The sequence below is a fragment of the Arachis duranensis genome, chromosome 4 (genome assembly GCF_000817695.3).
Source record: "Arachis duranensis cultivar V14167 chromosome 4, aradu.V14167.gnm2.J7QH, whole genome shotgun sequence".
In the NCBI taxonomy this organism is placed as follows: domain Eukaryota; kingdom Viridiplantae; phylum Streptophyta; class Magnoliopsida; order Fabales; family Fabaceae; genus Arachis; species Arachis duranensis.
The window spans coordinates 68934093-68960575 of record NC_029775.3 but is presented as its reverse complement, the minus strand read 5'-3'; the positions used below and the strand labels follow the sequence as shown (position 1 = coordinate 68960575).

At 34.9% G+C, this 26483-nt stretch overlaps 1 protein-coding gene across 2 annotated transcripts in view; it reads left to right on the top strand.

Moving 5' to 3' along the window:
* Positions 1-15826: 15826 nt before the first annotated feature.
* The window catches only part of LOC107484746 (pentatricopeptide repeat-containing protein At5g65560), a 16898-nt gene continuing 6241 nt past the window's right edge, over positions 15827-26483 (top strand). The window contains exons 1-2 of one of the 2 annotated variants that reach the window (XM_052260340.1): positions 15827-15898; positions 16214-16267. The gene's annotated coding sequence lies outside the window, so the exon portion shown is untranslated. Of the gene's footprint in view, positions 15899-15925; positions 16268-26483 lie in introns of those variants that run through there. The other variant, XM_052260341.1, reaches the window with a different exon arrangement.

Genomic DNA, 26483 nt, shown 5'->3' with positions numbered 1-26483 from the left:
CCCAATTCCTTGATTTAATTTCTCATGGGAAGAGATGAAGTTTGGTCACTGATTGTACCACACACATTCATAGATCAAAGTATTGGTATGATTAAATGTCACAATATCCATCCAACCCCTAACCTAATCCAATGTGAGAGAGCATTTCTAGCATGATTTCCTCATTCCTCTTCCAAGGTTCAGAGAAAATCCAAGTATGAGCAATTTCTCTTCCGAGACAATTACCCGATTGGATGAAGATCGAAAGCTCTCTAGTAAAATCAAGAGAAAAGAAAGAAGAAGAAGAATAAGAACTACAATTGATCTATTGAATCACAATAGAGCTCTCTAACCCAATGAAAAGAGTTAAGTGATCATTGCTCTACCAAATAAGAAAAGAAAGAAAGTTCAGAAAATAAGATGAAGATTAAAACTAAAATTGAAACTTCAAAATTCATAAATGAAAAGTACAAAGAAAGAGAAGGAAGAGTGTGTGAGGGGAGGGAGTCCGAAGACCCCTCTTCAATCCCCAATTCTGTAAATCCCCCTGAATGTAAAAACTAAGGCCTTTATATAGGCTCTCCTAAATTACAAAATGAAATGAAATTAAAAGCAAATTACAATTAAATAAAAATTCCTATTCTAGATTCTTCTTGTGGCCTTGATTGGTTGACACTTGTGGGCTTGCTTGCTTGAGGTTGTGTGGTCCATGAAAGAGAAGTGAATCAAGTTGAGGTCCAGGTGCTAATGTTAGTGCTACCGTTAGTCACACTAACGCTACAAGTGTGGCGTTAGTGCTGAAGTTAGTGTGGCTAACGTTACACTTGCTACCCAGTTGGTATTTTTAGGGCTTAAAAGATGCCTATTGTTTGTGCTCTAATTTCATGCCCACTATAGAGTATTATATATCTTTGGAAAGCTCTGAATGTAACCTTTCTAATGCAGCTAGAACCACATCAATTGGTCCTCTGTAACTAAAGGTATGCCTCTTTGAAGTGGGTAGGGTCGCTGGCATAGTCGCTGGCGTTATTGGAAAAGGTGAGCCACAATAACGTTAGCGATCAAGGGATTAATATTGCCAGGTTCTGAAGTTCAAACTTAATATCCACCCCCATACTATTATATATAGTTTTAAAGCCCTGGATGTCTACTTTCTAATGCTTTTAGAAGTGCATCATTTGGAGCTCTACAGCTCGAGTTACACTTCTTGGAAGATAAAGAGGTCAGCTGGCCTTACTACAGGTTGATACCATGTTCATCTTTGCACATTTGGGACGGATTTTCTCCCTCAAATTTTGTGTCCACCATGTAGTGCCATATATGCTTGGAAAGCTCTGGAATCCTACTTTCCAATTCCACTAAAATCACCTCATTTGGAATTTTGTGGCTCAAGTTATTCTTGTTTGAAGAAGGCATGGTCAGGCTGCCAGGTGAGATTTTGCCCACGTTAGTGTAACTAACGTGGCCATTAACGTGGGTCTTCCTTTGCTTCGCTAGCATTATTGGCACTCACTTTTGCTAATAATGCTGCCCTTTGTCCCTCTTTCCCACGTTAATGGTCCACGTTATTGTAACTAACGTGGCCATTAACGTAGGCATGCCAAGGCTCGAGGGCGTTGGTGACACTCACCTTTGTCACTAACGCTACAACAACCCCTCCTCTTCCACGTTAATGGTCCACGTTAGTGATGTTAACATGGTCATTAATGTGGGTCTTCCTTTCCTATCTCTAACGTTAGTGACAAAGGTTAGTGTCACTAACGTTGGCACATCATCCCTTGCTCCATGCTACCCTTCACGTTAATGGCACTAACGTAGCCACTAACGGGGCTCTTCTCTGCTTCTTGTTACCTGAAATCAATCAAATAAAGTGCAACAAAATCTTGTTCTTAATCATTAAATTATGCATCATCCATTTTATCATTCAATTCATGCATAATTCTCATGAAATCATTCAAAATTCACAATGTTTGCTTGAATCATGGTATAAATGCATTTTTAACCAAATACTTGCTTATTTCCTAAGAAAATGCATGAAACCAACCTAAAACATACAAAAAATGGCTAGTAAAATTAGCCAAGATGCCCTGACATCACAACACCAAACTTAAATCTTGCTTGTCCCCAAGCAAGAAAAGAACTATGCACAAAGAATTCTCTTAAGTGGAATGTATTGAAGAATTTCTTATGATGCCTTAGTGGGTGAAGTGAATAAGTGATAGTAAGGTGAACTCTAAATTATATGCTTATGGAAGGATTCCAGTGCTCATTAGTCCTTACATTTTGGAAGTCTTAGATCTTAGGACTTTCATTCAAATGATATTATGGAAATCTCTTTATAGATTGTCACCTTGAAGCAATACTCATTTTCTAGCATTTTTCTTTCTTTTTGGAATTTGGCCTCGACTCTAGGTATCATGTCCCAAAGCGGCTTTTTAAGATAAGTTTTCAATCAATACTCCCAAACCGGTTGGTCTAAGGTATTAGGTGTTGAAGCACCCCTTAGGATATACTTGCTCAAGCCTCTCTCTTTGACATAAATCCACCACAAGCATTTAACTAGGACAATAACTCTTTGAGTTCTTGTTTCTTTCTTTTTCTTCCTAGTAATTGATGCTCAGAGCCTTGGGCTTATTCTTTATTATTTTTTTCTGTTTTTTTCTTTTGTTACTGCTTCTTCGATCAATAGATGTTTGAGAAATTCCATAATACTTCTCTAAACTTCATTTCCTGTCTATGAGCTCCCATGCAAGTTTTCACAAACATGCAACCTCAATACACAATCATACAATCAGAACCTCCACTCCTCTTAATCTTTTTCTTGCCCCAAGATTTATAAAATTCTTCAATATTTCCTTTCAAAAGAATGATTTCTTTGTTGCATTCTTAGAGATTTCGGGTGCAAGTAAAATTCAAGATGATAATCATGATATCATAGCAACATGTTACAAATCAAATATCAAATTATGTTTATTCACAAGGAATAATCACACATGCATACAAAGAAAATAGAAGACGATCATGCAATTTAAAGTACTAGAAATAAGAAAGAGGAAAAAGGAACTTTACCACCTTGTAGTTCATCTTCATTGTTGTTGTCCTTTTCCTCCTATTCTTCCCCCTTCCCACACCCAACTTAGAATGATTGCTTATACTCAAGCAACAATTAAAACAGTGGTGATGGGGCCTATGATGGATCATGAGTGTCTTATGCCATGAAATGTGAGTAATGCATTTGCTTAAGCAAGCAAAATTAAGGATACAATAAAGGCACAAGAAGTAAAACAGAGGTAATGTGATTGCATTAATAAGTGGTGTTGGCATGGTACTTTGCATGAAAGTTAAGTGGCAATACCAAACTTAGTGTGACACTTTCATTTTAGAATGATGCAAATACCCAGTGAAGATTGAAAATTATGTTGTTGCATGGCAACACCAAACTTAGAATGCAATCATATGCCAAATTATTGAAAGTAAACTAAGCAAGGAAAGAAAATGTTACCTACGGTTGAGTTGCCTCCCAACAAGCGCTCTTTTAATGTCATTAGCTTGACATGTTATTCATGACTTTCTTCCTCTTCTTCCAGTTTGTTAAGAGGAATGACCTCAAGAGGAAAGAGGAGCCAGTTAATGCCCCTTGTTTTGAGTGCCTCTCCCCAGCAAGCTTTCTTTTGTTGTTAGCTTGAATAAACTTGCTTGTTGGGGTAGGGGTGGGATGGCTTTTGGTTGACCTTTTCTTTTTCATGGATATTATCTTTCTTTTCTTGGTCACCATCCTCTTTTTAGTGCTCATGTTGATTGCCTTCACCACCTTGATTTCAGGACTTGGGTGTTGTATGATGGTTGGAGCATCCTCTTCATCAAGTGCTTCTTGAATTGGTAGTTTAATGAACTCACCCTTTATGCAACTCTCTATTTTATTGGAGTAGTGTGAACTCCCTTGATTGACTTCCTCCCTTTCTTCTACATGATGTTGCATTGAGTCTTATGGGAGTGAGTTTGCATATTCCTTTGTCACCACTGGTAACCTCTGTGGGTATGGAGCCTTAGGCTTATATATTCTCACAACCTCCTCCTTCTTCATATGAATCTCACTTGGTATGGCTGCCTCTTTTTTTTGTTCTTCTGATTCCTCCCTTGTTCTTGACCTTTGAATGAACTCCTCTGTTTCTGGAGAGAGTGAAGTGGTCTCTCTTTGTGATCTCAGCTCTTCAATGAATTATTCTTCATAATAGAGTTGTGTATTATGTCTCAATTTTTCTTCATGGTCCCATTTTGCTATTTTCTCCTCTTTGTTTGTCTTTGTCATTTCTTCAACGAGGAGTTCTATCCTAGCGAGTCTATCTTCTTCTCTACTTTTTTTGAGTTCTTCAATGATAAGCTCCATCCAGGCAAGTCTATCTAAAGGAGGTTGGCTAGGTTGTAATGGTTGGTCGGGGTTGGCTTGTGAATGGAATTGGTTATTTTGTGATTGTGTGTTTTGAAAGTTTTATGACTCTTGTGGGTAGTGGATTGAGTTTTGTGGATGATGAAATGAATTATATGGATTTGGGATAGAATTTTATGCTGAGGTATACTCAAGTGATGAAGAATTTAGGCACGTCAAACTTGGAGGTGAGGTTGGATAATTGAGAGGTGATGACTCTTGATGAATGGGGTATGAATGAGTGAAATCTCTTTGATTTTGATCTTCCCAGCCACAATTTGAGTAGTGATCAATTTTACCAAAATATGGACCATTTTGTGGCTCTGGAAAGTACCCCATTTCATGTTCTTGATACTCCTACCCACCATGAGCATAGTAAAGTGAATCATTCTGTGGTGGTGAAGAGTTTCCCATGAAATTTGATTGACTAAAATATGATGGATGCTCCTTTCTTTCCTGCAAAAAGCTCTGTCTCAAAAAATAATCACCAAAAGAAATTGGTATCTCCATTGTAATAAATGAGGGATTCTTAGTGAGGCAATATCACAAACAATTAGTTAGCAAAAGAAAATAAGAAACTAAAGAAAACAAAGACAAAAGAAAAGTGTCTAATCTAGTAAATTAATCAACCGGTAGTTTATTAATCATAATTAATCCCCGGCAATGGAGCCATAAACTTGATGCACAGAAAACTTATCTCTCAACAAATCTCCTTTCGACAAGTATACCAAATTTGTCGTCAAGTAAAAACTCACAATAGAGTGAGGTCGAATCCACAGGGATTAACGGATTAAGCAATCAATGGTTAATTGATTATTCTAGTTAAACAAATCATTAAGGAGTGATGAGCAACAAGAAAAGTAAATAGCACAAAAGTAAAGAAAGAGATAAAGTGTAGAAAAGTAAAATGGCAAGAAAAGTAAATGTAAGAACTAAAAATAAAATGAACATTGGGATCAAGAGATATTGCAATCCTCCAGATCAAGTTCATTCTCATCTCTTCCTCAATCAATGCATTCATTAAACTCCTTGGCAATCTTAAGTGATTGGATCTCAATTCCTTGGCAATTCAATCTCTCCAAGCATGAACAATTTCCCAATTCCTTGATTTAATTGCTCATGGGAAGAGATGAAGTTTGGTCACTGATTGTACCACACATATTCATAGATCAAAGTATTGGTAGGATTAAATGTCACAATATCCATCCAACCCCCAACCTAATCCAATGTGAGAGAGCATTTCTAGCATGATTTCTTCATTCCTCTTCCAAGGTTCAGAGGAAATCCAAGTATGAGCAATTTCTCTTCCGAGACAATTACCCAAATGGACGAAGATCGAAAGCTCTCTAGTAAAATCAAGAGAAAAGAAAGAAGAAGAAGAATAAGAACTACAATTGATCCATTAAATCACAATAGAGCTCTCTAACCCAATGAAAAGAGTTAAGTGATCATTGCTCTACCAAAATAGAAAAGAAAGAAAGTACAAAAAAGTAAAGATGAAGATTAAAACTAAAATTGAAACTTCAAAATTCAAAAATGAAAAGTACAAAGAAACAGAAGGAAAAGTGTGTGAGGGGAGGGAGTCCGAAGACCCCTATTCAATCCCTAATTCCCTAAATCCCCCTGAATGTAAAAACTAAGGCCTTTATATAGGCTCTCCAAAATTACAAAATAAAATGAAATTAAAAGTAAATTACAATTAAATAAAAATTCCTATTCTAGATGCTTCTTGTGGCCTTGATTAGTTGATACTTGTGGGCTTGCTTGCTTGAGGTTGGGTGGTCCATGAAAGAGAAGTGAATCAAGTTGAGGTCCAGGTTCTAATGTTAGTGCTACCGTTAGCCACACTAACACTACAAGTGTGGCGTTAGTGCTTAAGTTAGTGTGGCTAACGTTACACTTGCTACCTAGTTGGTATTTTGGGGCTTAAAAGATGCCTATTGTTTGTGCTTCAATTTCATGCCCACTATAAAGTATTATATATCTTTGGAAAGCTCTAAATGTCAGCTTTCTAACGCAACTAGAATCTTATCAATTGGATTTCTGTAACTCAAGTTATGCTCCTTTGAAAGGAGTAGGGTCGCTGGCATAGTCGCTGGCATTATTGGAAAAGGTGAGCCACAGTAACATTAGCGATCAAGGGATTAATATTGCCAGGTTCTGAAGTTCAAACTTAATGTCCACTCCATACTATTATATATAGCTGGAAAGCCCTGTATGTCTACTTTCCAATGTCTTTGGAAGTGCATCATTTGGAGCTCTACAGCTCGAGTTATATCTCTTGGAAGGTGAAGAGGTCAGCTGGCCTTACTACAGGTTGATACCATGTTAATCTTTGCACTTTCAGGACAGATTTTCTCCCTCAAATTTAGTGTCCACCATGTAGTGCCATATATGCTTGGAAAGCTCTGGAATCCTACTTTCCAATTCCAGTAAAATCACCTCACTTGGAGTTTTGTGGCTTAAGTTATTCTTGTTTGAAGAAGGCATGCTCAGGCTGCCGGGTGAGATTTTGCCCACATTAGTGTCCATGTTAGTGTAACTAACGTGGTCATTAACGTGGGTCTTCCTTTGCTTTGCTAGCATTATTGGAACTCACTTTTGCCAATAATACTGCCCCCTTGTCCCTCTTTCCCACGTTAATGGTCCACGTTAGTGTAACTAACGTGGCCATTAACGTAGGCATTCCAAGGCTCGAGGGCGTTAGTGACACTCACCTTTGTCACTAACGCTACAATAACCCCTCCTCTTCCACGTTAATAGTCCATGTTAGTGGTGTTAACATGGCCATTAACGTGGGTCTTCCTTTGCTATCTCCAACGTTAGTGAAAAAGGTTAATGTCACTAACGTTGGGACATCATCCCTTTCTCCATGCTACCCTTCACGTTAATGGCACTAACGTAGCCAACGGGGATCTTCTCTGCTTCTTGTTACCTGAAATCAATCAAACAAAGTGCATCAAAGTCTTGCTCTTAATCATGAAATTCTGCATCATCCATTTTATCATTCAATTCATGCATAATTCTCATGAAATCATTCAAAATTCACAATGTTTGCTTGAATCATGGTATGAATGCATTTTTAACCAAATACTTGCTTATTTTCTAAGAAAATGCAAGAAACCAACCTAAAGCATACAAAAAATGGCTAGTAAAACTAGCCAAGATGCCCTGACATTACAACACCAAACTTAAATCTTGCTTGTCCCCAAGCAAGAAAAGAACTATGCACAAAGAATTTTCTTAATTGGAATGTATTGAAGAATTTCTTATGATGCCTTAGTGAGTGAAGCGAATAAGTGACAGTGGGGTGAACTCTAAATTATATGCTTGTGCAAGGATTCCAGTGCTCATTAGTCCTTCATTTTGGAAGTCTTAGATCTTAGGACTTTCATTCAAATGATATTATGGAAATCTCTTTATAGATTGTCACCTTGAAGCAGTACTCATTTTCTAGCATTTTTCTTTCTTTTTGGAATTTGGCCTCGACTCTAGGTATCATGTCCCAAAGCGGCTTTTTAAGATAAGCTTTCAATCAATACTCCCAAACCAGTTGGTCTAAGGTATTAGGTGTTGAAGCACCCCTTAGGATATACTTGCTCAAGCCTCTCTCTTTGACACAAATCCACCACAAGCATTTAACTAGGACAATAACACTTTGAGTTCTTGTTTCTTTCTTTTTCTTCCTAGTAATTGATACTCAGAGCCTTGGGCTTGTTCTTTATTTTTCTTTTTCTTTTTTTTCTTTTGTTACTGCTTCTTGGATCAATAGATGTTTGAGAAATTCCATAATACTTCTCTAAACTTCATTTCCTGTCTATGAGCTCCCATGCAAGTTTTCATAAACATGCAACCTTAATACACAATCATACAATCAGAACCTCCACTCCTCTTAATCTTTTGCTTGCCCCAAGATTTATAAAATTTTTCAATATTTTCCTTTCAAAAGAATGATTTCTTTCTTGCATTCTTAGAGATATTGGGTGCAAGTAAAATTCAAAATGATAATCGTGATATCATAGCAACATGTTACAAATCAAATATCAAATTATGCTTATTCACAAGGAATAATCACACATGCATATAAAGAAAATAGAAGACGATCATGCAATTTAAAGTGCTGGAAATAAGAAAGAGGAAAAAGGAACTTTACCACCTTGTAGTTCATCTTCATTGTTGTTGTCCTTTTCCTCCTATTCTTCCCCCTTCCCACACCCAACTTAGAATGATTGCTTATACTCAAGCAACAATTAAAACAGTGGTGATGGGGCCTATGATGGATCATGAGTGTCTTACGCCATGAAATGTGAGTAATGCATGTGCTTAACAAAGCAAAATTAAGGATACAATAAAGGCACAAGAAGTAAAATAGAGACAATGTGATTGCATTAATAAGTGGTGTTGGCATGGTACTTTGCATGAAAGTTAAGTGGCAACACCAAACTTAGTGTAACACTTTCATTTTAGAATGATGCAAATACCTAGTGAAGATTGAAAATCATGTTGTTGCATGGCAACACCAAACTTAGAATGCAATCATATGCCAAATTATTGAAAGTAAACTAAGCAAGGAAAGAAAATGTTACCTACGATTGAGTTGCCTCCCAACAAGCGCTCTTTTAATGTCATTAGCTTAACATGTTGTTCATGACTTTCTTCCTCTTCTTCCAGTTTGTTAAGAGGAATGACCTCAAGAGGAAAGAGGAGCCAGTTAATGCCCCTTGTTTTGAGTGCCTCTTCCCAGCAAGCTTTCTTTTGTTGTTAGCTTGAATAAACTTGCTTATTGGGGTAGGGGTGGGATGGCTTTTGGTTGACCTTTTCTTCTTCATGGATATTATCTTTCTTTTCTTGGTCACCATCCTCTTTTTAGTACTCATGTTGATTGCCTTCACCACCTTGATTTCAGGACTTGTGTGTTGTATGATGGTTGGAGCATCCTCTTCATCAAGTGCTTCTTGAATTGGTGGTTCAATGAACTGACCATTTATGCAACTCTCTATTTTATTGGAGTAGTGTGGACTCCCTTGATTGACTTCCTCCCTTTCTTCTATATGATATTGCATTGAGTCTTTTGGGAGTGAGTTTGCATGTTCCTTTGTCACCACTAGTAACCTCTGTGGATATGGAGCCTTAGGCTTATATATTCTCACAACCTCCTCCTTCTTCATATGAATCTCACTTGGTATGGCTGCCTCTTTTTCTTGTTCTTCTGATTCCTCCCTTGTTTTTGACCGTTGAATGAACTTCTCTGTTTTTGGAGAGAGTGAAGTGGTCTCTCTTTGTGATCTTAGCTCTTCAATGAATTGTTCTTCAGAATAGAGTTGTGCATTCTGTCTCAATTTTTCTTCATGGTACCATTTTGCTATTTTCTCCTCTTCGTTTGTCTTTAGCATTTTTTCAACAAAGAGTTCTATCCTAGCGAGTCTATCTTCTTCTCTACTTTTTTTGAGTTCTTCAATTATGAGCTCCATCCTGGCAAGTCTATCTAAAGAAGGTTGGGTAGGTTGTAATGGTTGGTCGGGGTTGGCCTGTGAATGGAATTAGTTGTTTTGTGGTTGTGTTTTTTGAAAGTGGTATGACTCTTATGGGTAGTGGATTGAGTTTTGTAGATGATGAAATGAATTATATGGATTTCAGACAGAATTTTGTGCTGAGGTATACTCAAGTGATGAAGAATTTAGGCACGTCAAACTTGGAGGTGAGGTTGGATAATTGAGAGGTGATGGCTCTTGATGAATGGGGTATGAATGAGTGAAATCTCCTTGATTTTATCTTTCCAGCCACAACTTGAGTAGTGATCAATTTCACCAAAATATGGACCATTTTGTGGCTCTGGAAAGTATCCCATTTCATGTTCTTGATACTCCCACCCACCATGAGCATAGTAAAGTGAATCATTCTGTGGTGGTGGAGAGTTTTCCATGAAATTTGATTGACTAAAATATGATGGATGCTCCTTTCTTTCCTGTAAAAAGCTCTGTCTCAAACAATAATCACCAAAAGAAATTGGTATCTCCATTGTAATAAATGAGGGATTCTTAGTGAGGCAATATCACAAATAGTTAGTTAGCAAAAGAAAATAAGAAACTAAAGAAAACAAAGACAAAAGAAAAGTGTCTAATCTAGTAAATCAATCAACCGGTAGTTTGTTAATCACAATTAATCGCCGGTAACGGCGCCATAAACTTGATGCACAAAAAACTTATCTCTCAACAAATCTCCCTTCGGCAAGTATACCGAATTTGTAGTCAAGTAAAAACTCACAATAGAGTGAGGTCGAATCCACAGGGATTAACGGATTAAGCAATCAATGGTTAATTGATTATTCTAGTTAGACGAATCATTAAGGAGTGATGAGCAATAGGAAAAGTAAATAGCACAAAAGTAAAGAAAGAGATAAAGTACAGAAAAGTGAAATGACAAGAAAAGTAAATGTAAGAACTAAAAATAAAATGAACATTGGGATCAAGAGATATTTCAATCCTCCGGATCAAATTCATTCTCATCTCTTCCTCAATCAATGCATTCGTTGATCTCCTTGGCAATCTTAAGTGATTGGATCCCGATTCCTTGGCATTCCAATCTCTCTAAGCTTGAACAATTTCCCAATTCCTTGATTTAATTGCTCACGGGAAGAGATGAAGTTTGGTCACTAAATGTACCATACACATTCATAGATCAAAGTATTGGTAGGATTAAATGTCACAATATCCATCCAACCCCCAACCTAATCCAATGTGAGATAGCATTTCTAGCATGATTTCCTCATTCCTCTTCCAAGGTTCAGAGGACATCCAAGTATGAGCAATTTCTCTTCCGAGACAATTACCCGATTGGATGAAGATCGAAAGCTCTCTAGTAAAATCAAGAGAAAAGAAAGAAGAAGAAGAATAAGAACTACAATTGATCCATTGAATCACAATAGAGCTCTCTAACCCAATGAAAAGAGTTAAATGATCGTTGCTCTACCAAAATAGAACAGAAAGAAAGTGCAGAGAAGTAAAGATGAAGATTAAAACTAAAATTGAAACTTCAAAATTCATAATTGAAAAGTACAAAGAAAGAGAAGGAAAAGTATGTGAAGGGAGGGAGTCCGAAGACCCCTATTCAATCCCCAATTCCCTAAATCCCCCTGAATCTAAAAACTAAGGCCTTTATATAGGCTCTCCTAAATTACAAAATAAAATGAAATTAAAAGCAAATTACAATTAAATAAAAATTCATATTCTAGATGCTTCTTGTGGCCTTGATTGGTTGACACTTGTGGGCTTGCTTGCTTGAGGTTGGGTGGTCTATGAAAGAGAAGTGAATCAAGTTGAGGTCCAGGTGCTAATGTTAGTGCTACCGTTAGCCACACTAACACTACAAGTGTAACGTTAGTGCTGAAGTGAGTGTGGCTAACGTTACACTTGCTACCCAGTTGGTGTTTTTGGGTTTAAAAGATGTCTATTTTTTGTGCTCCAATTTCATACCCACTATAATATATTATATATTTTTGAAAGCTCTGAATGTCAGCTTTCTAACGCAACTGGAATCACATCAATTGGACGTCTGTAACTCAAGTTATGCTCCTTTGAAGGGAGTAGGGTCGCTGGTATAGTCGCTGGCATTATTAGAAAAGGTAAGCCACAATAACGTTAGCGATCAGGGGATTAATATTGCTAGGTTCTGAAGTTCAAACTTAATGTCCACCCTATACTATTATTTATTTTTAGAAAGCTCTGGATGTCTACTTTCCAACACCTTTGGAAGCGCATCATTTGGAGCTTTATAGCTCGAGTTACACTTCTTGGAAGGTGAAGAGGTCAGCTGGCCTTACTACAGGTTGATACCATATTCATCTTTGCTCTTTCAGGACAGATTTTCTCCTTCAAATTTAGTATCCACCATGTAGTACCATATATGCTTGGAAAGCTCTGGAATCCTACTTTCCAATGCCACTGGAATCACCTCATTTGGAGCTTTGTGGCTCATGTTATTCTTGTTTGAAGAAGGCATGCTCAGGCTGCCGGGTGAGATTTTGCCCACATTAGTGTAACTAACGTGGCCATTAACGTAGGTCTTCCTTTGCTTCGCTAGCGTTATTGGCACTCACTTTTGCTAATAACGCTGCCCCTTGTCCCTCTTTCCCACGTTAATGGTCCACGTTAGTGTAACTAACGTGGCCATTAACGTAGGCATGCTAAGGCTCGAGGGCGTTAGTGACACTCACCTTTGTCACTAACGCTACAACAACCCCTCCTCTTCCACGTTAATGGTCCACATTAGTGGTGTTAACGTGGCCATTAACGTGGGTCTTCCTTTGCTATCTCCAACGTTAGTGACAAAGGTTAGTGTCACTAACGTTGGCACATCATCCCTTGCTCCATGATACCCTTCACGTTAATGGCACTAACGTAGCCACTAACGGGGCTCTTCTCTGCTTCTTGTTACCTGAAATCAATCAAAAAAAGTACATCAAAGTCTTGCTCTTAATCATGAAATTATGCATCATCCATTTTATCATTCAATTCATGCATAATTCTCATGAAATCATTCAAAATTCACAATGTTTGCTTGAATCATGGTATGATTGTATTTTCAACCAAATACTTGCTTATTTCCTAAGAAAATGCATGAAACCAACCTAAAGCATACAAAAAATGGCTAGTAAAACTAGCCAAGATGCCTTGGCATCAGCAGTGACAGTGTGCAAAAGGATAGAGAGATCCTATTCCGACACAAGTGAGAACCGACAAATGATTATCCGTGCGGTAGCTGTGCTTGGTATTTTTCATCCGAGACGAGAGATCCGATGGTTGATTAGCCGTACAGAAACCGTATCTGGACCATTTTCACTGAGAGGACGGATGGTAGCCATTGACAACAGTGATCCACCAACATATAGCTTGCCATAGAAAGAGCCATACATGTTTGGAGAAGAAGACAGTAGGAAAGCAGAAATTCAGAAGACAGAGCATCTCTGAACCTCAACCTGTTCTCCATTACTGAACAACAAATATCATTAATTTCATGCTCTTTTACTTTTTACAAACGAAATCATTTTTATCACTAATATCCTGACTAAGAGTTATAGGATAACCATAGCTTGCTTCAAGCCGGCAATCTCCGTGAGATCGACCCTTACTCACGTAAGGTATTACTTGGACGACCCAGTGCACTTGCTGGTTAGTTGTACCGGAGTTGTGAAAAGTGTGATCACAATTCCGTGCACCAGTCACATATCCCAATTAGTTCATGGAATTAGCAATTTAGGAGGAGTGTTTTCAAGCTGTAGTTCAAGCGAGATAGCTCTCTCGGAATCACAAGAACTCGTGTAGAAAAGGGTCATACTCTCGTTCCACCTAATTCATAAGATTAAGAACGAAAACAACATCTTTGAATTGAATTAAACATATATTAAAATAGAAGAATAATAATCTCAATCCATAAAAATAAACAGAGCTCCTAAACTTAACCAGAAGGTTTAATTGCTTATAATTTATAGAGAAAACAGGGTTCTGAAAAATGCAGAAGGAAGAAAATCCTTCATTCTCTCTAAAGGGTAGATCTTATTCCTTATATGCTAACCTAATTTGATACGAAATAACATAAAATAATAAATTCTAAATCTAAAAGATATTGTTTGTAAATAAAAATTTCAAAAAGAAAATAAAATAGGCTAATAAGTGCTAAATCCACTTGAGAGGCCCAAAATTAATTAAATCAAAGAGATCAAAGCAATATATAACTTAAGCACCAAAACATTTCCATAATTAAGCATTAAGCATTGATTTCTTGTATGAAAAAGTATAGAAAACACAACGTAATACGCATGCATCCACATCACATGCATTTGTTTGTTTTGTTTGAGTGTGCATTATTTTGGTTTGATCAACTGCTTAACTATGCTTATCTGTTACTTGTTCTACTTGCTGTAGTTTCACCTCTATTTGTGTTTTACTTACTTGAATTGCATGAGTATGTTTTCTATGAGACCTCTCTTGGTGGAGGTGTGAGAGGGGTTGTTCCACCGGTTATTTGGAGGATTGGAGGAGACAGAAAGTGGAGTGTTAGGTTAAAGTTAGATTCAGAACATGAAATACCTTAGATAACTTACTTAATTTCTGATTTAGTTGAATCTTTAAGCTGAAATTTGAGTGTCGGAGTTCTAGAAATGCTTCTTGCTTTTCCAGGACCTTTTATATTAACTATGTGGGCACATTTACCATGCTGAGCGAGAGGCACCTCGCTAAGCATTTGGAGTTTCTTGTGCGAGCGAAGTTTGGTTATTTTGGGTTGCTGTATTTTGTATTGATACTATGTATATATGTATATAGATTCTCCTCCGTATATATTTTATGTTTGTCCATCCTAGAGGTTGACTTGGAGAAACAGGTATTTATTCTGTAGTTTGAGTTATATTATGGGTTGTATAAATATATATATAACTACATACTCTGGCCGACCTTAGCTTCATAGGTCGAGTCTGGAGCTTGAGATATGTGTTTTGGAACTCCGATCTGTATATTATATTTTTAGTCTTCTTTTGATCTTACCTATCCGTTTACGATGAACCTTGCGAGTGTGATACGATTCTATTTTCGCTTTTGCTTAGCTTTTTCTTCAAGGCTCCTAATTATAAATCCTTTCAACTATATTTATGTATGTATTTTACTTTTAGAGATCGTAATACCTCGTCACCTCTGCTTTACGACTTAAGCGTAAGGCTCTGTGTGGTAAGGTATTACAATATTATTGCGAACAATGTTGGTAGGAGTGAACATTTTTAGCAAACTACAAAAAAATTAAAGTGAGAGCTCCATCGAATATCCCTAATTCTTTGCAACATGCTTAGTTGATTTGCACATTTTTTTTAAATTTTTAATTGTTTGAGCTGTTTGTAATTGATGTATTTTAGAAGAAGTACTAATAATAATGACAATAGAATTTAAGTGCGTAAAAAATTCATGTAACAATTTAATTTTACATTTCACGAAATTTCAGAACTTTCTGTAATTTTGTGTATCACGGTTTGACTCAGTTCAATGAACCAAATACGTATCAAAAATAAAAATATATAAGTTTACTATTTATAAAAGTAATATTTTTTTAATAAATAGTAAAAGCTTTTTGTATCACATAATTACTAGGTCAAAATTTAGCAAGTAAGAGATTTTTAACGGTATTCTTAGAACAAGTAAATTGCACCAAAATATTTTAGAGTTAAGATGATTTATCATCTCATTGTCAATGACTTTAACACTGGTAAAAGAGCCAAGCAATTGACCAGATAAAATAAAAATATGTCCTTAAATGATTATCACTTGATAATTATCTCTTGCAAGTTAATCTGAGCTACACATCTCATCCTTATCTCTACATTAAATTCATGCACCTCTCTCTCCCTTATCATATCTCATTTTGTTTCCTTTCACTTCCAAAAATATGAGAGAAAAAGAGAAGCTAAGTTAAGTATGTTTCACTTCAAGCTTGATTCATAAAAGATTCAAGGTTCTAATCAAAATTCTGTTTTGATTAATCAAGTTCTCTCTTCATTCTCTTCTCATCTATATCAATTTCATGAAGCTTAGTCAAGAAAATTCCCTCTTTTTCTCCTCTAAAGTTTTGGCTATATGCCTAAAGAGAAGCATGATCCATTTTCATCTTTCTATATTTATGAAATATGTTTTGAACCTCTAAAGAGTAAAAAATCAAAGCTAAGCTTCAAGTTCAAAAGATGAGAGCATTTTTTCTTTTTTTTTTTTCTTTACGAATTCTTCTATCAAGGCGTCTTGTGAGCTAATAATGGTTTTTGATTGAAATTAGGTGTATTTGGATGCTATAAGAACCATTAGAGAGTAATACAAATTTGGATTTGAGGTAAAAATTAGATTAAAATATTTTTTGTAAACTATTTGATTGAATGCTAATTGTAAATGATGATGTATTGATAGATTTGAATGCTTAAATGTGTAATTGATGATGTTTGAATGTTGAATTGATGATTAGTACGAATTATAAATAAAATTAAAAGATTTTGAGAACTTTATGGTTATGTTTAATGTATTTGGGATCAAAATACAAATAAAAAAAAAGTTAGGGTAAGCTAGATATATTTTAAACTATGAGAAGAAAATTTAGAAAATAAAATTTAATGCAAAAAATATGTGTAAGCCTAAAATCCATCAAGAAAAGTGACTAAAAGTTTCTAAGTCATGAGTTAAAGGTCAAATTATAATTTAAAAAAATTAAGAAAGCAAGAAGAAATTTATTGGAAAGAGAAATAGGTCCTTATACATAAGTGAAAAAACAGGCAAAGATAATTTCATAAAAAGATCTAGGATAAAAATATAATTATAATATAGTTTAAGGGTAAAATAATGATTAAGATAAAGTTTAGGATCACCGTGGTCATTATGAAAAAATTCAAAGATAAGAATGCAATTGAGACATTTAAGGATAATATGGTCGTTAAAATAAAATTTAAGGACAATAATGTAAGTCTAAAGCTTTAAGGATAAAAGGTAATTATTGAAAAAATTGAGGTTAAATGATAATTTTTTAATATAAAGAAAGGATTAAATTGGTATTTTTTGAAAAAAATTAAGGGGCAAATGGTTATTGATGTGTGTCAGAATTTTTGAAAAATCTTATTATGAGTTAATTTCAGTTTATTTATTTATTAAAAAAATTTTTTTAGAAAATTTTTTTTAAATATAATAAAATCAAATTTTGATAATTAAACTAAAAATTTTACTTAATTTTATAATTATTGATTAATTTTTTATATTTAAAATTATAAAATTTAGTAGCTGTAAAAGAATGAGAATTTTATATGATTTGATTTAAATAATTGAGATTTTGGAATTTAATGCTTTAAGTTTTATTAATGAAGAAAATTAATTATATTATCTTATATTTTAAATTAGAGTACTTGATTGAAAGTCAATTAGTAAACTAATACAATAAATAATATTTTCAAAATAATTTTAAAGGATTAAATTAGATTTCAAATTAATACAATATACCTTAATTTTATTAAAATTGCCAAACTCTAATTTTATTCAAAATCTCCAAATCCAACCCTAACTCTAACTAAACAAAACCTAATTTTACCCTAACCCTCACCCTCATCGCTGCTCACCCTACCCTCTCCTAATACACACACATGCTGAGAAATGAACGAAAAAAAAAAGATAGAAAGGGAAGAACGGAGAGGGAGAAGAAAGGGAGAAAGGAAAACAATGAGCAACATAGGAGAAAGGGAGAAGAGAGAGATTGGAAGGGAGGAGACCGCGTCCTGTTGCACCGTCACCGCCATCCCCTCACTGCGGCCGTCGAGTCGTCGTCGTGGAGTTGAGTCGTGAAGAGAGAGAGAGCGACGTGGAGGGCGAAAGTCATGCGAACTTGGAACCGCCGCACTGTCGTCGCAGACCTTGCCACGGTTGTGGTTCGTCGCCGCCATAACTGGGTCGCTGGGAAGAGGAGTCCGACGCGAAAGGAACACAATGCGAGGGAGGAAGGATGCGACTATGCCACTGCTGTTGTCGCCCGCGAGTTACACGGTGCCTTTGGGGTCACCGTTGAGCTGCTCTGTTTCACTGTTGCTGAGCTTTGCCACTCCTTCTTCGTCGAGATTGTGGTGCTAATGCGGGAATCACTGCCAGGGAAGGAGGAGGCCTTGTGGCCATGCCTGGCTGATGGGAAAATCGATGTGGCTGCCGGAGCCATCATCGGAGATGCCGCTACTTGGCTCAGTTGTTTCTTCTTAGTTGTAGAAGTGTTTTCGTTCTGAAAATCCCTTTAGTTGCTGTTTTGTTATCTTATGCTGAGGTTTTATGGTGTTAATTGTTATAAGATTGAGTTTCAGTTATTATATGTTGCGATTAGAGTTGTTGTGGTTGCTGCAAAAGTGGTTTAGAGCTGAGGCTGTGGTTGCCGCCGTTGCAAGCCGAGAGAAAATGGAGTTTTGTCGCGGAATTGAGTCGTGAATTAGGTAGGGGTGCTTTTCTTAAACTTATTTTACTTTCAAGAGTTGTTACAAGTCGATATTAATGCGAAAAATATACTTTTGTGATTTTGTAAGTCTTATGGACTGAATTGAGCTGCTCTGGATTATTGTAATTGTTTGTCTGGTGAAATTATTGACTATTTGAATATTTTGAGTTATTGATTTTATTAAATTGGCGGTTGCCGAATTGGTTTTCTTGAGATTTGAAATTTTTTATTGAAAATGAGTTAATTTTAGAAAAGATTTAATATTGGAATTTGTTTGAAACGGAAAAGATTTAATATTGAAATTTGGTTTCATATTGAACCTGATTTGATATCGGAATTTGGATAAAAATAAATATGAAAAGAATTTGATATTTGAAAATAGTTTGATTATTGAAAATGATTTGTTATTTGAAAATTATTGAGAAATGTTTGAGAAAAGTTTGGTTCCCCTTTGAAGGGTGTCAAAAGTCTGAGTTTTAAAGAGAAGCTGCTAAAATTTTTTTGAAAATTGGAGACTTCGTTTGATGTGGTTATTTAGAAAGGTTTGGATTTAAGGATTCTATGATTTGATTTTGAGTTATTAAGAAAACGATTTCATTTTGAGTTTGATTTATTTAGAAAAGAATAAATTAAGTTTTGAGTATGAATTTTTTATGAATAATGATGACATTGAGACTAATTGTTGATCCTCTATCACAAGATGTGACTGGGCACTTTAACTCCCCGAGTTACAAGTTATATATATATATATGGGTTTTGTCCCATGGATATTATTGAATTTGGAGTTTGACTCCATAAAATATTATTGAGCTTGGAGTTTGATTGAGCTTGGAGTTTTGTCCCATGGATATTATTGAATTTGGAGTTTGACTCCATGGAATATTATTGAACTTGGAGTTTGACTCCACAGAATAGTATAGTTGAGCTTGGAGTCTGACTCTATGGAATATTATAATTGAGCTTGGAGTTTGACTCTGTGGATATTATTTTTGAGCTTGGGAATGCGTGCACAGAGGGACTGTCCAATGGTTAGCTACCAGGACGCGGATTGGCTATATAACCGACAGATGAGACTCATCAACCATAGGACAGACATGCATCTTATGTATTTGTATGTTTTGCTTGGGTGTGCATTGTTTTGGTTTGCATATTTGTTTAACTATGGTTATCTGCTATTTGCTCTACTTGTTATATTTGCATTCTATCTGTGTTTTCCTTGTTTGTAATGTATGTGTGTGCAACTGAGAGATCTCTCATACTGGCGGTGGTGAAGTTGAGGGTTATTTTCCTGATGTGATGATTTGATTGAGTTGCTTGAGTTGGGGACCGTGATTGGTTTCTAATTGAGGTTTTAGTAAAGTATGAAAAATCAAACTAGTTCAGCATAGACTTAATGAACCTATACTTAGAACAGGTTGGTCATTCATACAGTATAGGAAACTGATTAAGATTTTCTTATAAGAAAAGAAAGGTTTTGGATCTTCTAGATAATTAAATATTGGTTTTTGAAAAGGTTTTGGATGATTAGCCGTTGGTTTTTAAAAAGATTCATGGGACAAATGATAATCACTGCCTTAAAATCAGTGCTTTTCTTTATATGTATCTTCTTATGACAATTCTTAAACTCTCTACTGAGAACCCTTTCGAGGACGATGTTCTCACCCCCCTACAGCTTTATCTTTTCAGGATGGACGAGGAAGCTTGCGGAGTTTTTTTAAGTTCTTAGATATGCTATTTTTGTTTGTACACATATGTTATAGATTTTTCCTCGCCTTTATTATTATATTCTTGTAAGAGGGATAGGAGTCGTGACTGTAATAACATGTATGTATATAATATTTGTAAGTTGCTTGAGTAAGAAGTTTTGTATATATATGTATATGCTTATTTATTTTCAGTCAAGAAGTATTTCCGTGTTTATTAAAAAGAAAACAGTGATACGGTTTCGAGTCAAGGCTCCTATTTTATTACTAAATATATGAAGTCGTCGTAATACTTCTCTCTATCAGAGTGGCGCAGCCAGAAGCATGACATTCTGATAGTAAGGGTATTACATTATGGTATCAGAGCAGTTCATCTTGATTAGAGACTTGAGAATGGACTGACTATGCTTCATTACACCCTCGGAGTGTTTGTCGTGTTGTAGGTCTTGTCTAGGAAACAAGAATTAGAGCTTTATGGACATGACTGTCTAATGATTAATGCTGTTAGCTTACCATTGCATATATGTTGATGTTAAGTTTGGCCAACTTAATGTTGATGGTCTGTGTGTACAGGAAAGTTAATAGGTTACTATAGACGAATTGGAATTGATAAGTAATGGGTAATGCGAGTCACATGGTTCGGGGATGCTAGAGTTCACTTTTCGTGCTTGGTTCGACTTATGATTCTTGTTTACGTCGCTTAGGTTGGCATATCATTTCTTCTTTACTACCCTCATTGAAGTTTCTTGACTCAGATTCCTTTCTTGAACCATGATTTGACCATTCTCCGACCATATTTTATTATTCTTCCATAACTTTGCTTGATTGTATTCCTGAGAGTTTGCTTGAGTCTTTCAAAAATATCCGTCTTTATCATTAATTATACTCTTCTTCATGAATCCTGTGCTCATTGATTTGATCTTGAACCTGATTTGGTGTGATGTGTGATCTTTAAATCTTGAGCGGTTTGAACTTTGAAAGTTATGATTCGATCTAAGCTAACTATGTAATTTGATTCTTTTGTTTCATGTCTAATGTATATCTTGATCTAACCATATTCTTGATTATCTCTTAAATTTTCGACATCATAGTTCCTAATCTTGAATTTCTCTGCGTGATTTGTGTACCTCCTTGACGTAAACTGAGCTTGTTTTGGTGTGATGCATCATTCTTTGCAGTCTATTTCTAGAGTTATTGTTTTGGATTGATAAAGTTTTGAATTGACTCTTTCTCTGCCTAATTCTGTTCCACGATTATCCATCAATTTTTTTTTTAGATCACTTTTAACTTAGCTTATACTTCCCTACATGGATTCAAAAAATTTTTTATATGGTTTAAATATGTTTATCTGTAATGCCTCACATATTCTTTTATACACATATGAAAACAATTTCTACCTTTGATTTTCTTTTTTGACTACAACTTGATTTACTTCTAGCCTTATCACAATTTTTATACGTATTCTTATGTGATTTTGTACCTAAGTATTTTTCAAGACTCTTGAGAGAATATTTCTGCCCATAACCCAATTAAATTTTATTTTACAAACTTTACGAATTTTATTTTAATTTCGGTTGTTTTGATGCAATAACTTATTTATACTTTTCGTATTTATTTTGAGAAAATGAGTTTATTCCTTCTTAAGATTATTCATTCTTTGTAAATGCTACCATTGACTTCTAGTATTCTTTTCAACTCAACAAATCCGGTTTAAATGAATACACCATTCTTCCTCTTGATTATTCCTACCGAAGTTCTTAGATTTAAAATTCCTTCTTAGGATTACAACTTGATTTTCTACCAACCTCGCTTTTGCTTTTATGAAAATTCTTATTTGATTATGTAAAGTGTCTTTCAAGGTTTTCGAGAAAAATTTTATCCTTAGCCTAACTAATTTTCATTTCACAAATCTTGCATAATCTAGTTTGACTCGAATTTGCTTTAACATGACGTAATATTTATGTTTTTACTGATTCTCTTGAATTTTGTAAATAATTGCCCCGTTCTCCTCTATAGTTTCTATTGGAGTTCTTTGAAATCAAAATTATTTCCTATTTGCATGTCGATTTTTCCATCTAGCACACTTTATGACTTTTGACCATTCTTTTTTGTTGGTGACTCAAACCATTTCTTCATATTCTTGTGAACTTTGTGCTCCTCTGATTTGGTTTCAGCTTATTTTAATCTAATTTATCATTACCTTTTTCTTGTTTCTTTTAGATTTCCTAGATTCAATATTTCTTGTTAAGAAGCAAAATGAATCTTTTTGGAATGTTTTCTCGTGTTTGTACATCATTGTTTAATTGTAATCCTACACCACCTTCCGAATTCACGTGAATCTTATCTTTGTTACTTATTCTTCTCTTACTGAGATTTGTATCTCTTTGAACATACTCGCGCTTATCTCTTTGAAAATTGTTTTGGTAGGACATAGATCCTTAAATCTTTGAAAACGTTAAGTGCTCCTTTTCATTAGGCGGTATTGGTTTATGCATTCTACTCGTGCCGTGTAATTTAACGTGTCGTTTATCCTTTTCCTTTTCTTAAGATGTAATTTAAATTTTCTTGCTTCACAATTTGTACCTTACGTATATGTTGATCTGTTGATATTTCTAACTATGTTAAGACTCTTGTAACACAGCTGTTGATCTCATGTTTCTCCACGAGCTAAGAAACCCTTGTAGTAATCTGAAGTTGTTCCACTGTTATACGGCACTATTGTCTTTAGTTATTCATTTTCTATAAAATCTCATACTTCTTCGACTCAGTTTGAATTTATTTTAAACTAATACGATTTTTTCTTCTTATTGATCCTATCAAATTTCTCTGATTCAAGAGTTATCCTCGAAGTTGTCAATTGATTCCTTTTTGGTGCTCTTTATTGCTTGTGCATCCTTATTTACTTGCAATTTCATCCATTCTTTCACATCCTAATAAGTACTATCTTTGTCACTTATCATTTCTTTCTAAAATCTTATATCCTTATGAGTAAACTCGAGACTTGTTTTAGTATCACGTGCGACCTTTAGATATAACAAGTGATACGTTAGTTCTTAGGATACGATTGGTGAATATGGAAGGTGAAGTTTGTAAATATGCGATGCCACAAGATGTTGTGGAGCTGTGTTTTATGCAAAAGAATTTTATCGATGTTATGCTTGTGACCAGTAGTGACTTTGCGAAGTGATTGATGAGATTGAGAACTTTCGGATAAGTCGTTTGATAAATTACAGTTGGGAGTTGTGATGGTGAGTTATGTTAAAGTGTGAAAAGTTGAAATCTTAAGGCTTGATATGAAAAACTAGTTATTATCATGGATGAATAAGATGTGTGCAAACACCTATCTTGAAAATTTACATCTTATTGAATTTCTTCAAATTTAGGAAAATTGTTGATACCATGTAATCTCTTTGTTTTCAGCCTATCTTGTAACTTTTGCTTTACACTACACTCTTCCCTTATATTTAAGTCTTATGACCTATCTGGTATTTGGAAATTTATATATATGCTAAGACTTCTTACTTTTCTAAAGTATACAAAAGTAAAATATTGAAACTATGTAATGTTTTATATATTATTTTAATTTTTAAGGACAAAATTTTTTATAACGTGGGTAGAATGTAAGACCCAGAATTTTCGAAAATTCTTATTATGAGCTAATTTCAGTTTATTTATTCATTAAAGATTTTATTTTTAGAAATTATTTTATTAAAAGTAATTAAATCAAGTTTTGATAATTAAACTAGAAATTTTACTTAATTTTATAATTATTGAATAATTTTTTATATTTAAAATTATAAAGCTTAGTAGCTGTAAAAGAATAAGAATATTATATGATTTGGTTTAAATAATTGAGATTCTGGAATTTAATGCTCTAAGTTTGAAGAAACTTAATTATATTATCTTATATCTAGAGTACTTGATTGAAAGTCAATTAGTAAATTGATACAATAAATAATATTTTCAAAGTAATTTTAAGGGATTAAATTAGATTTCAAATTAATACGATATACCCTAATTTTATTAAAATTACCAAAATCTAATTTTATCCAAAATCTCTAAATCCACCCCTAACTCTAAGTAAACAAAACCTAATTTTACTCTAACCCTCACTGCCACTCACCCTACCCTCTCCTAATACACACACATGCCGAGAAAAGAAAGAAAAAATAAAGAAAGAAAGGAAAGAACGTAGAGGGAAAAGAAAAGGGGAAAGGGAAATAGTGAGCAACAGAGGAGAAAGGAAGAAGAGAGAGATCAGAAGGGAGGAGACCGCGTCCTACTGTGCTGCCACCATCATCCCATCACTTGTGGTGCTGATGCGAGAATCATTGCCAGAGAAGGAGGAGACCTTATGACCGTGACTGGCTGCTGGAAAAGTCGATGTGGCTGCCAGAGCCACCACCAGAGCTGCCACTACTTGGCTCAGTTGTTTCTTTTTAGTTGCGTTAAACGTTTTCATTCCGGAAACCCCTTTAGTCACTGTTCTGTTATCTTACGCTGAGGTTTTACGGCGTTAATTGTTATAAGATTGAGTTTCGATTATTATATGTTGCGATTAGAGTTGCTGTGGTTGCTGCAAAAGTGGTTTGGAGCTGAGGTTATGGCTGCCGCCGTTGCAGGTAGAGAGAAAATGGAGTTTTGTTGCGCAATTGAGCCGCGAACGCGGTAGAGGCGCTTTTCTTAAACTTATTTTACTTTCAAGAGTTGTTACAAGTCGATATTAATGCGAAAAATATACTTTTGTGATTTCGTAAGTTTTATAGACTAAATTGAGCTGCTTTGAATTATTATAATTATTTGTCTGGTGAAATTATTTTGAGAAGGTTGAATATTTTGAGTTATTGATTTTATTAAATTAATGGTTGCCGAATTGGTTTTCTTGAAATTTGGAAATGTTTTGTTATTAAAAACGAATTGATTTTAGAAAGGATTTAATATTGGAATTTGTTTGAAACAGAAGAGATTTAATATTGAAATTTGATTTGATATTAAACCTAATTTGATGTCAGAATTTGGTTTAAAACAAATATGAAAAGGATTCGATATTTGAAAATGGTTTGATTATTAAAAATGATTTGCTATTTGAAAATGATTGAAAAGGATTTGAAAAATGTTTGACTGAAATCCTTAAAAAATGACAAAAGTCCGAATTTAAAAACATATTTAATTTTCATAAATAGATAAACCCTTAATTATTTTGTAGATTTGCAACAATTTGAGAGGCACACTGGATTGTAATTCAATGACTTCTATGATATTTTTAATTTTTAATTTAAATAGATAAAAACATCTTCTAAATTGTGTTTTAGTTATGATTTTATGTCTTATTTTTTTTATTTAGCGTTTTATTTTATTCTACAAATCAAATGTTACCTAAAAGGACTTATATAGTTATATGTAGAGGTGGTAAACGGGCCTAAACCCGCCGGGCCGGCCCGCATAACTCGCCAAAAAAGGCGGGTTGGGCTGGAAAATCGGGACCGCCAAATAGCAAAAGCCCGCCTAACCCGCACCGCTTAAACCGCGGGTTTTGGCGGGCTTTGGCGGGGCGGGACGAGCTTCCCCGCTGGGCTAAGATTTTTTTTAGTGAGGGAGTATTTTTGCAATTTTTTTCCTAAAACCTAACTTCCCCCAACTTAACTTACAAGAGTATGAAGATAAAAATTGAGTGTTTTGAATTATGTTTACGTTATTTTGGAGACAATATTTATAATTATGTTTTGGATTATGTTTATTTTGTTTTGGAGAGAATATTTATACTTATATTTTGAATGAAAATTTGGTTTATAATTATATTTATTAGATATTTATAATTACAAAGACTTTAATGTTTGTGAATATAAAAAATATAATTTTTTATGCCATTAGAAATTATAAATTTATTAATATGGTTGTGAAATTATATATATTACTTAGTAATTAATAGTAGAGCCAGCCCGCCAAAGGGCGGACTTCTGGCGCGGCGTGGCGGAGCGGGGCGGACTTCCCCGCTTGCCACCCCTAGTTATATGTCTCCTATCTATAATTGTTCAAAATTTATTTTATTTTAATTTGGTAAAAATTTATTCATCTTCTTGATAAAAGATGAAGATTTTTTTTTATCCTTTTCTAAAAAATAAAAACAACGAAAAGAAAACACACACACAAAAAAAATAAAAGGTGAAAAACGGTAACCCTCACCCTTCTCCTTCCTCGTCAGCCGTAACCCTCTCGGTCCCACTCTCGAGGGTAGCCCTCAGTCTTCTCACTCCCGTAACCCTCTCTCTCTCTCTCTCGGCGAAGGTCTCATCGGCAGTTCTGGAACCGGGAAGTCGAAGATGGTGCTGACTGGCGAAGGTGGTCAACGGTGAAGTTCCTCAACAGCATTTCGGTCACTCAACCGGTTTCGGAAC